The sequence below is a fragment of the Stigmatopora argus genome, unplaced genomic scaffold (genome assembly GCF_051989625.1).
Source record: "Stigmatopora argus isolate UIUO_Sarg unplaced genomic scaffold, RoL_Sarg_1.0 HiC_scaffold_107, whole genome shotgun sequence".
Classification (NCBI taxonomy): Eukaryota; Metazoa; Chordata; class Actinopteri; order Syngnathiformes; family Syngnathidae; genus Stigmatopora; species Stigmatopora argus.
The window spans coordinates 11,010-23,984 of NW_027520121.1; the positions used below are offsets into that span (position 1 = coordinate 11,010).

The 12,975-nt window shown below is 47.3% G+C and overlaps 1 long non-coding RNA gene across 1 annotated transcript; it reads left to right on the forward strand.

Moving 5' to 3' along the window:
• The first annotated feature begins 512 nt into the window (after positions 1–512).
• Positions 513–1,225, forward strand: LOC144070470 (uncharacterized). The gene is made up of 2 exons (XR_013299321.1): positions 513–726; positions 817–1,225. It is a non-coding gene; the product is annotated as an uncharacterized LOC144070470 (long non-coding RNA).
• Positions 1,226–12,975: the final 11,750 nt, after the last annotated feature.

A 12,975-nucleotide genomic window follows, 5' to 3' on the forward strand; every position in this document is an offset into this window, starting at 1 on the left:
GTGACTCTTACACAGGCCGGGTAAACGGCCATAGTAGTTGTGACTCTTACACAGGCCGGGTAAACGGCGATAGTAGATGTGACTCTTACACAGGCCGGGTAAACGGCGATAGTAGTTGTGACTCTTACACAGGCCGGGTAAACGGCCATAGTAGTTGTGACTCTTACACAGGCCGGGTAAACGGCGATAGTAGATGTGACTCTTACACAGGCCGGGTAAACGGCGATAGTAGTTGTGACTCTTACACAGGCCGGGTAAACGGCCATAGTAGTTGTGACTCTTACACAGGCCGGGTAAACGGCCATAGTAGTTGTGACTCTTACACAAGCCGGGTAAACGGCGATAGTAGATGTGACTCTTACACAGGCCGGGTAAACGGCGATAGTAGTTGTGACTCTTACACAGGCCGGGTAAACGGCCATAGTAGTTGTGACTCTTACACAGGCCGGGTAAACGGCCATAGTAGTTGTGACTCTTACACAGGCCGGGTAAACGGCGATAGTCGATGTGACTCTTACACAGGCCGGGTAAACGGCGATAGTAGTTGTGACTCTTACACAGGCCGGGTAAACGGCCATAGTAGTTGTGACTCTTACACAGGCCGGGTAAACGGCGATAGTAGTTGTGACTCTTACACAGGCCGGGTAAACGGCGATAGTAGATGTGACTCTTACACAGGCCGGGTAAACGGTGAAGAATATGACATATTTTACTCCTTCATTTATGGTAGCTGTTTCATTTTGATATAGTACCACAGTAGGATTAAAACTATTGTTCTCAACTCAATCACAATGAACAAAAGGTCTTTTGTTTGAGTTTCTGCTTTAAGGTGTGGTCCAGGTGATAAGTGGTCCCAGGTGATGAGTGGTCCAGACCAAATCAGGGACAAAGGGATCCCCGCGGAGAGGGCGATGGTCCAGATGATACTAGACACAAAGGAATTCCTTCGGAGAGGGCGACCATGCCAGATGTGGATTCAAGGACAAGCAGATTCTAGGAGAGGACACCCCGCAGAACGTCGTGGGACAGTCCACATATCATTAAACTCAGCGAATGAATATTCATCTGTGTTATACTATAATTGGGCAAACGCGGGTTTGGACTTTAGTCTCTTTCATCCTCCACTGAAGCAGGGCGACGCTCAGCTGGTTTTATATTTGGGAAAGGGACCCGGAGCTCTGTAAGGATCAATATCTAGAATAAATCATCTGTGGAGTAACGCGCATACCCTGTTCTCTTCCTTCGATGCTGAACACGCACAAATTGTTGGACGGGATTAGACTGAGTTAAGGAATTATGGTTAGGTGCTAAAACTATACGTCTAACAATTTTGGCGACCCTGTCCGTGAGTCAGAGGGGAGAGAGGCTGCGTAGACAAATAGGGGTCCGACAGAAATACGACTCACGTCTGGGACGTGTTAAATGGTTTATAACGTCTGGGACGGGATTATTGGTCAAGTCGGCGAACTTGAGACTACACAGGTTGGCAGTCCGGGACTGTCCAGAAACTTCTTCGGCGACTTCTTAAAGCAGGCCTGAAATCAACTAAAGGTGAGCAGAATTCCTGTTTCTATAATGTCAAAATTCTGCTATTGGATTGTTTAAATTACTGAGAAGTCGCAGTAGAAATTTCACTTATATAGTCCGAGTATTTGTTCGAGGAACATTGTCGTGATTATATTGAAATCAGGGATTTCAGGATACCTGTAGTAGGTAAAGAATCTGGGATTCTTAAGGTATTTGTTCGGGGAACATTTTTTAGGGGTCGTCAGGGACACCCCGCCGAAGTCCAGGACTTCGAAGCGCGCCGGGGGCGTGATATTTAAAGTATTTGTTCAGGGAACATTACTGTGATTGAAATAAAGGAATCGGGGATTCCTAAACGGTCGTATTAAAATAAGTCTTCGGCAGGGAAACGACTGGGTCCACAGAGGTTTTATTCTTAGATCGATCCTAATAAAATTCTAAATTTCTTGATTCCTAGAATTGAATATACTCAAATTCTAAATTTAACCGGTGATTTGTGATGACTGCGTTGGTAAAAATGCGAGGAGAGGTTGAAAATGTGTGTGTGTTAGAAGGAATGTTGAGAGGGCTTGGGATAGAATGGAGTGTGTGTGTGTGTGCATGTGTGTGTGTGTGTGTGTGTGCGTGCGTGTGCGTGCGTGTGTGCGTTTTGAGAGGAATGGGGAGAAAGATGCTGAATGAGAATGGAATGGAATGAATTTATGAGTTTGTATGGAAATGTAGAGGCACAGGTTTTCAAAGACAAGCTAAATTAAATGTGAGTTGGAGAAATAATTTTGTACGTTGAAAGGAAATTTACATTGTACAGGTCAAAAGCGTTTGTCCGTAGCATTGAAAAAAAGGAGCATGACATCACAGCTAAGGCAGAACTAAAAAATAAAAAATAAAAAATAAAAAGCGGAGGGAGGTGATTAGGAGGAGGCGTGATATAGTGATATATGGTACTTAGAGATATTGCACTAAATAAACCCCCCCCTCTGGTGAGGGGAGGAACTTCATGGCGGAGGAGGCTCCTGGCATTGATGAGGTGGACAGAGTTGTGCGCTTGACACGAGACGGGCCATATAGCGGCTATTGTCGAGGGTGTTCCAGAACCTTTGATCTCTACTGTGTTGAAACTCCAACTTTCCAAATTGCCAGGAATGTGGTGGGGCCCGAGATGGTCAGTTACATGGTCGATACGGTGGTCGCTGGCGTGGTTTCTCTGGTGGCCGGGGAAGAAGGTACTCGGGACAGGGCCAACAAGGCAACTTTTTTGTATTGGACACTGGAGATGTGATTGCCCCAGTCAACAACGGCAACCGCAACAACTGTTCCCATGGCAACCCCAAGCACAGCAGTATGGCCCACTACAGCAACAGCGGCCTACGCGTGGGGGAGGACGAGGCACTGGCAGACCATGGCGGCCCACAGCAGCCGGCCCAGTCACCTGGACAATATTACCACGGCAGAGATGATTCTTACGGACCAGGGGATCCTTCACACTCCGAATAGAGGTGACTTTACCAAATGGTGCAAAGATTCCGTGTTCACAACCAATATGAACATGTGGACAGTGGTGGACAATCTATAGGTCACGTCTTGAGCCTGAAACTCCGGCCACTGGGGGACTGTTGTCTGTAGATCACCGGTGGAAATCATTCATTGACTGGCTCCGGCCCTACCATCCACCCATGGATGATTTTCATTGTACGTTGTTTTATGACATGGAGGATGATTTAGTCTATTAAGACCATTTTCAGAGGGTTCTTGGAGCACCCTGGCAGTTGAAAGGCTTTGGCTCTGTCTCCTGGTCATGAGGCTCGCCGACTCGGTCCGATGGTCATCGCCAGCACCCCTTCACAGATGCGCACACCCCTCACCCGACAAACAAAAAGAGGGGGGTCGCCCAATTGGGATATATTAGTGACAAATTATGGGTCCTCTATTAAACACTGAAATTTAAATTACGAAATTGCTAATTGGAAGGTTAGTTTCTCTAAATTTTAATTGTGGTAAGAAGGAGCTACAAAAATGTCTCTTATTTTAAATAAAACCGCCTTCTTAGAGCGGATAGGAATTCAGCCAGAGCTTTAGCTATTGGTTTTAGCAATATGAGAGTGATTTGCGATTTAGACAAGTATTAAGAATCATCCAAATTATTAATGATGTCAAACATGAAGACAATGCATAAATGGCATTGATCCAAATTATTAGGTAAATTGTAGCTGGCAAGTTTAGATAAAATAATTAATTTAGGATAGGCATAATTTCGCTGAGATGCAATAAACATCATGACTTGTCATCAGTGCACGGATGATAATTCATTGTTTTGCTCATCAACAGATGAAATATGCTTTAGCGTGAGTCGTAAGAATGAATGACTATGAGAATATGTCTAAAAAATTGCAGACCACTGAGTGTAAATGAATGGTTGTTTGTTTGTCTTTTTGTGTTTCTAATTGGCCGACCATCAAGATATAATCAATCAGATATCAAGGTGGAAAATGATTTAGAAATTTGAAATCAATTTTTGATGAAAATTATGGAAAATTGTTTAGTCAAATGAAATTTTAATGGTAAAAGCAGCAGTACTCCAAACGTGAAATTTGAAGTGGAGAAACAAATCTGCTATGCAAAATTTAGGAGCACTGAAAAAACAATGTTTGATACCAAATTCCAAAGTACTATTGATTTATTGTGATAATGGCATCCAAATTGTGTTAATAGAAACATTGACTGAATTGACAAGAGTTTCCATGTTTAGTTCCGGAAAAATATGGAAATCCAATTTGGTGGAATGTACCAGATGCCATTATTCACTACACGATTGGAACTGGAGGATGAGGCTAATCATATGTCTGCATAAAATAAAGAACTTTAAAGAAACACATTAAATTTGGGTTGGCAGAGGGAGATTGTGCTTTTCAACAGGAAACATGGAGAGCAACCCAGGATATGAGTGTGGCTATTGCAGAGAACGGGAAAGCTGTTTTCCTGAGGAGAAGGCAGCCTGGTTTGCTTTTTGCATTTTTCCTATTTTTAGTATGATTAGTTAATTGGTGTAATTACAGGAAAGAGAAATTGGCAAAATAATGTACGGCACCAAAAGGTCGTGGGTTCAAGCCCTCCCATTGGCTCTACTCTCGATTCGTCAAACCATAAACAAAACCACAAATTTTGCCCCATTTGAATTACTTACGGGCCGGCTGATGCCCGGTCCTAGTTCCTCCATCACCCCATATGAAGAGGTTCCATTACCCGATCTCTCACATGCAGCATATTGGTCTCAATTGCATTCTCTGGTATCTAGTATTTCTTCACAGATAAAGGAGGCGGCTGCAGCTGCACGTGATCACCCACAGTCTCAACCCACATTTTTCTCAAGTTCTATCCAGGAAGTGGTCGGAGCCCAGGTGGACAGGTGTACTTTCAAAGTGTCTGCTCGTACATCAAAGGCGGTTCAACTTGAACATAAGGGACAGAAGTGGTTTAATTATTCCCAAATTGGAGCCGTTGATCCATGTAACCCATAACCACACACTTCACCACAGGATCCTCCAAAGGCGGCCTTTGATTCTCCCGGGGACAGGTCACATACATCTAAACATGACACATAGTTCCTGGACATAGTTCCTGTTCTGGACTGGGCTTATCCCAGTCCAAGAGAGGGAAGTGGTGTACAGGATGTTTTGGCTTATTATTGTTTTAATTTTTCTCTTGTTATTTTTTGAAGGAGCGCTCCACGTGTATGTCATACTCCTGTTTGGCGATCTTCAATCAGACGGATGTGGCTCTAATGACACCGCAATCTCCAACAGATGAGACACCACTAGCTTCCTAACCCTGTGTGTGGTCCTCGGATACCGATCCATGGTGGCCAGTGGGGATGTGTAAACCTAGTCTACTCAGGCGAAAACTGGCAAGGTGACTCCGTCAATCGTGTCCCCTAAATTGGTTTAGAATGATTACAGGTATTACGGCAGGATCTAACAATTGGCTGTTAATGGCAGAGCAAGCTGCCAGCAAAACCCAAGATGATTGCCTCGTGTATGGGTGCTCGACCCGTACTCCGTATTGTTTCGGCACCAGTCGAAGATGACTGTATTGTGGACCTTCTAAAAAACAATAACCCGAAATTCAATTGTTCTAAGTACGATTCGATATTCCCACTTGCCCAAAAGGATAAAGAGAAACAAATTTTTGATAAAGCAGTAGCACAACAAAATTTCACCTGTCTCAAATTAAAGGGGATTGGAAAATCATTGGGAAGCATTCCGTCTGATTGTTGTGTATTAAATATGTCTTTTCCGGTACCACACCCCTTATCCTGAGCGGAACTTCTGGTTATGGTGTGGAAGCGATAAGTTGTATGATAGATTGCCCACAAATGCTTCTGGTGTGTGCTTTGGTGTCTTTGTTGCTTCCGGTTTCTGTTTCCCCAGTGAATCTCACAGCTGGAGTACAATTACCTTCAAACCTGAAGGATATTTTGCATCGCAATAAGAGAGCATCACCCACCTGGATGGGTCTCAGCAGGATTCGAAGGTCTTCTAATTTGGCATTGGAAGGCCTCCGAACCCTGACTAATAAGATGGCGGACCATTCAGGTGTGGGCGACTCAATCTGGGACCGATGGATGGATCAGTTCGGTACCTGGAAAGGTTTGATGGGAAATGTCTTCATATCTGTTGTTGTTTTCACGACTTTACTTAGTCTTTGTGGATGTTGCCTCATCCCCATGGCTCGTACTCTGGTTGTTCGTTTGATCGATAGGGCAGTGGGACCAGATCCGAAAGGTCAGTATACTCAATTGCTCTAAACAGATCCCTCTGCAACCACCGCCGAGCATGTGTTCATGGATACACTAATGTGATGCTTCTTTGTTTCTTTTCTTATACTAATGTAGTGCTTCTTAGTTTTGCTTCTAACTAACTTGTGTGTTGTTTGTCGGTATGGTCTCTTTTGGGAGACCAAGAGAGGGAATGAAGAATATGACATATTTTACTCCTTCATTTATGGTAGCTGTTTCATTTTGATATAGTACCACAGTAGGATTAAAACTATTGTTCTCAACTCAATCACAATGAACAAAAGGTCTTTTGTTTGAGTTTCTGCTTTAAGGTGTGGTCCAGGTGATAAGTGGTCCCAGGTGATGAGTGGTCCAGACCAAATCAGGGACAAAGGGATCCCCGCGGAGAGGGCGATGGTCCAGATGATACCAGACACAAAGGAATTCCTTCGGAGAGGGCGACCATGCCAGATGTGGATTCAAGGACAAGCAGATTCTAGGAGAGGACACCCCGCAGAACGTCGTGGGACAGTCCACATATCATTAAACTCAGCGAATGAATATTCATCTGTGTTATACTATAATTGGGCAAACGCGGGTTTGGACTTTTAGTCTCTTTCATCCTCCACTGAAGCAGGGCGACGCTCAGCTGGTTTTATATTTGGGAAAGGGACCCGGAGCTCTGTAAGGATCAATATCTGGAATAAATCATCTGTGGAGTAACGCGCATACCCTGTTCTCTTCCTTCGATGCTGAACACGCCCAAATTGTTGGACGGGATTAGACTGAGTTAAGGAATTATGGTTAGGTGCTAAAACTATACGTCTAACACCGTTTACCCGGCCTGTGTAAGAGTCACAACTGCTATGGCCGTTTACCCGGCCTGTGTAAGAGTCACAACTACTATCGCCGTTTACCCGGCCTGTGTAAGAGTCACATCTACTATCGCCGTTTACCCGGCCTGTGTAAGAGTCACAACTACTATCGCCGTTTACCCGGCCTGTGTAAGAGTCACAACTACCATGGCCGTTTACCCGGCCTGTGTAAGAGTCAAAACTACTATCGCCGTTTACCCGGCCTGTGTAAGAGTCAAAACTACTATCGCCGTTTACCCGGCCTGTGTAAGAGTCACATCTACTATCGCCGTTTACCCGGCCTGTGTAAGAGTCACAACTACTATGGCCGTTTACCCGGCCTGTGTAAGAGTCACAACTACTATGGCCGTTTACCCGGCCTGTGTAAGAGTTGTTGGACGGGATTAGACTGAGTTGGACGGGATTAGACTGAGTTAAGGAATTATGGTTAGGTGCTAAAACTATACGTCTAACACCGTTTACCCGGCCTGTGTAAGAGTCACAACTGCTATGGCCGTTTACCCGGCCTGTGTAAGAGTCACAACTACTATGGCCGTTTACCCGGCCTGTGTAAGAGTCACAACTACTATGGCCGTTTACCCGGCCTGTGTAAGAGTCACAACTACTATCGCCGTTTACCCGGCCTGTGTAAGAGTCACATCTACTATCGCCGTTTACCCGGCCTGTGTAAGAGTCACAACTACTATCGCCGTTTACCCGGCCTGTGTAAGAGTCACAACTACTATGGCCGTTTACCCGGCCTGTGTAAGAGTCACAACTACTATGGCCGTTTACCCGGCCTGTGTAAGAGTCACAACTACTATCGCCGTTTACCCGGCCTGTGTAAGAGTCACATCTACTATCGCCGTTTACCCGGCCTGTGTAAGAGTCACAACTACTATCGCTGTTTACCCGGCCTGTGTAAGAGTCACAACTACTATCGCCCTTTACCCGGCCTGTGTAAGAGTCACATCTACTATGGCCGTTTACCCGGCCTGTGTAAGAGTCACAACTACTATGGCCGTTTACCCGGCCTGTGTAAGAGTCACAACTACTATGGCCGTTTACCCGGCCTGTGTAAGAGTCACAACTACTATCGCCGTTTACCCGGCCTGTGTAAGAGTCACATCTACTATCGCCGTTTACCCGGCCTGTGTAAGAGTCACAACTACTATGGCCGTTTACCCGGCCTGTGTAAGAGTCACAACTACTATCGCCGTTTACCCGGCCTGTGTAAGAGTCACATCTACTATCGCCGTTTACCCGGCCTGTGTAAGAGTCACAACTACTATGGCCGTTTACCCGGCCTGTGTAAGAGTCACAACTACTATCGCCGTTTACCCGGCCTGTGTAAGAGTCACATCTACTATCGCCGTTTACCCGGCCTGTGTAAGAGTCACAACTACTATGGCCGTTTACACGGCCTGTGTAAGAGTCACAACTACTATGGCCGTTTACCCGGCCTGTGTAAGAGTCACAACTACTATCGCCGTTTACCCGGCCTGTGTAAGAGTCACATCTACTATCGCCGTTTACCCGGCCTGTGTAAGAGTCACAACTACTATGGCCGTTTACCCGGCCTGTGTAAGAGTCACAACTACTATGGCCGTTTACCCGGCCTGTGTAAGAGTCACAACTACTATCGCCGTTTACCCGGCCTGTGTAAGAGTCACATCTACTATCGCCGTTTACCCGGCCTGTGTAAGAGTCACAACTACTATGGCCGTTTACCCGGCCTGTGTAAGAGTCACAACTACTATGGCCGTTTACCCGGCCTGTGTAAGAGTCACAACTACTATCGCCGTTTACCCGGCCTGTGTAAGAGTCACATCTACTATCGCCGTTTACCCGGCCTGTGTAAGAGTCACAACTACTATGGCCGTTTACCCGGCCTGTGTAAGAGTCACAACTACTATGGCCGTTTACCCGGCCTGTGTAAGAGTCACAACTACTATCGCCGTTTACCCGGCCTGTGTAAGAGTCACATCTACTATCGCCGTTTACCCGGCCTGTGTAAGAGTCACAACTACTATGGCCGTTTACCCGGCCTGTGTAAGAGTCACAACTACTATGGCCGTTTACCCGGCCTGTGTAAGAGTCACAACTACTATCGCCGTTTACCCGGCCTGTGTAAGAGTCACATCTACTATCGCCGTTTACCCGGCCTGTGTAAGAGTCACAACTACTATGGCCGTTTACCCGGCCTGTGTAAGAGTCACAACTACTATGGCCGTTTACCCGGCCTGTGTAAGAGTCACAACTACTATGGCCGTTTACCCGGCCTGTGTAAGAGTCACAACTACTATCGCCGTTTACCCGGCCTGTGTAACAGTCACATCTACTATCGCCGTTTACCCGGCCTGTGTAAGAGTCACAACTACTATCGCCGTTTACCCGGCCTGTGTAAGAGTCACAACTACTATGGCCGTTTACCCGGCCTGTGTAAGACTCACAACTACTATCGCCGTTTACCCGGCCTGTGTAAGAGTCACATCTACTATCGCCGTTTACCCGGGCTGTGTAAGAGTCACAACTACTATGGCCGTTTACACGGCCTGTGTAAGAGTCACAACTACTATGGCCGTTTACCCGGCCTGTGTAAGAGTCACAACTACTATCGCCGTTTACCCGGCCTGTGTAAGAGTCACATCTACTATCGCCGTTTACCCGGCCTGTGTAAGAGTCACAACTACTATGGCCGTTTACCCGGCCTGTGTAAGAGTCACAACTACTATGGCCGTTTACCCGGCCTGTGTAAGAGTCACAACTACTATCGCCGTTTACCCGGCCTGTGTAAGAGTCACATCTACTATCGCCGTTTACCCGGCCTGTGTAAGAGTCACAACTACTATGGCCGTTTACCCGGCCTGTGTAAGAGTCACAACTACTATGGCCGTTTACCCGGCCTGTGTAAGAGTCACAACTACTATCGCCGTTTACCCGGCCTGTGTAAGAGTCACATCTACTATCGCCGTTTACCCGGCCTGTGTAAGAGTCACAACTACTATGGCCGTTTACCCGGCCTGTGTAAGAGTCACAACTACTATGGCCGTTTACCCGGCCTGTGTAAGAGTCACAACTACTATCGCCGTTTACCCGGCCTGTGTAAGAGTCACATCTACTATCGCCGTTTACCCGGCCTGTGTAAGAGTCACAACTACTATGGCCGTTTACCCGGCCTGTGTAAGAGTCACAACTACTATGGCCGTTTACCCGGCCTGTGTAAGAGTCACAACTACTATCGCCGTTTACCCGGCCTGTGTAAGAGTCACATCTACTATCGCCGTTTACCCGGCCTGTGTAAGAGTCACAACTACTATGGCCGTTTACCCGGCCTGTGTAAGAGTCACAACTACTATGGCCGTTTACCCGGCCTGTGTAAGAGTCACAACTACTATGGCCGTTTACCCGGCCTGTGTAAGAGTCACAACTACTATCGCCGTTTACCCGGCCTGTGTAAGAGTCACATCTACTATCGCCGTTTACCCGGCCTGTGTAAGAGTCACAACTACTATCGCCGTTTACCCGGCCTGTGTAAGAGTCACAACTACTATGGCCGTTTACCCGGCCTGTGTAAGACTCACAACTACTATCGCCGTTTACCCGGCCTGTGTAAGAGTCACATCTACTATCGCCGTTTACCCGGGCTGTGTAAGAGTCACAACTACTATGGCCGTTTACCCGGCCTGTGTAAGAGTCACAACTACTATGGCCGTTTACCCGGCCTGTGTAAGAGTCACAACTACTATCGCCGTTTACCCGGCCTGTGTAAGAGTCACATCTACTATCGCCGTTTACCCGGCCTGTGTAAGAGTCACATCTACTATCGCCGTTTACCCGGCCTGTGTAAGAGTCACAACTACTATGGCCGTTTACCCGGCCTGTGTAAGAGTCACAACTACTATCGCCGTTTACCCGGCCTGTGTAAGAGTCACATCTACTATCGCCGTTTACCCGGCCTGTGTAAGAGTCACAACTACTATGGCCGTTTACCCGGCCTGTGTAAGAGTCACAACTACTATGGCCGTTTACCCGGCCTGTGTAAGAGTCACAACTACTATCGCCGTTTACCCGGCCTGTGTAAGAGTCACATCTACTATCGCCGTTTACCCGGCCTGTGTAAGAGTCACAACTACTATCGCCGTTTACCCGGCCTGTGTAAGAGTCACAACTACTATGGCCGTTTACCCGGCCTGTGTAAGAGTCACAACTACTATCGCCGTTTACCCGGCCTGTGTAAGAGTCACATCTACTATCGCCGTTTACCCGGCCTGTGTAAGAGTCACAACTACTATGGCCGTTTACCCGGCCTGTGTAAGAGTCACAACTACTATCGCCGTTTACCCGGCCTGTGTAAGAGTCACATCTACTATCGCCGTTTACCCGGCCTGTGTAAGAGTCACAACTACTATGGCCGTTTACCCGGCCTGTGTAAGAGTCACAACTACTATGGCCGTTTACCCGGCCTGTGTAAGAGTCACAACTACTATCGCCGTTTACCCGGCCTGTGTAAGAGTCACAACTACTATCGCCGTTTACCCGGCCTGTGTAAGAGTCACATCTACTATCGCCGTTTACCCGGCCTGTGTAAGAGTCACAACTACTATGGCCGTTTACCCGGCCTGTGTAAGAGTCACAACTACTATGGCCGTTTACCCGGCCTGTGTAAGAGTCACAACTACTATCGCCGTTTACCCGGCCTGTGTAAGAGTCACATCTACTATCGCCGTTTACCCGGCCTGTGTAAGAGTCACAACTACTATGGCCGTTTACCCGGCCTGTGTAAGAGTCACAACTACTATGGCCGTTTACCCGGCCTGTGTAAGAGTCACAACTACTATCGCCGTTTACCCGGCCTGTGTAAGAGTCACATCTACTATCGCCGTTTACCCGGCCTGTGTAAGAGTCACAACTACTATGGCCGTTTACCCGGCCTGTGTAAGAGTCACAACTACTATGGCCGTTTACCCGGCCTGTGTAAGAGTCACAACTACTATCGCCGTTTACCCGGCCTGTGTAAGAGTCACATCTACTATCGCCGTTTACCCGGCCTGTGTAAGAGTCACAACTACTATGGCCGTTTACCCGGCCTGTGTAAGAGTCACAACTACTATGGCCGTTTACCCGGCCTGTGTAAGAGTCACAACTACTATCGCCGTTTACCCGGCCTGTGTAAGAGTCACATCTACTATCGCCGTTTACCCGGCCTGTGTAAGAGTCACAACTACTATGGCCGTTTACCCGGCCTGTGTAAGAGTCACAACTACTATGGCCGTTTACCCGGCCTGTGTAAGAGTCACAACTACTATGGCCGTTTACCCGGCCTGTGTAAGAGTCACAACTACTATCGCCGTTTACCCGGCCTGTGTAAGAGTCACATCTACTATCGCCGTTTACCCGGCCTGTGTAAGAGTCACAACTACTATCGCCGTTTACCCGGCCTGTGTAAGAGTCACAACTACTATGGCCGTTTACCCGGCCTGTGTAAGACTCACAACTACTATCGCCGTTTACCCGGCCTGTGTAAGAGTCACATCTACTATCGCCGTTTACCCGGCCTGTGTAAGAGTCACAACTACTATGGCCGTTTACCCGGCCTGTGTAAGAGTCACAACTACTATGGCCGTTTACCCGGCCTGTGTAAGAGTCACAACTACTATCGCCGTTTACCCGGCCTGTGTAAGAGTCACATCTACTATCGCCGTTTACCCGGCCTGTGTAAGAGTCACATCTACTATCGCCGTTTACCCGGCCTGTGTAAGAGTCACAACTACTATGGCCGTTTACCCGGCCTGTGTAAGAGTCACAACTACTATCGCCGTT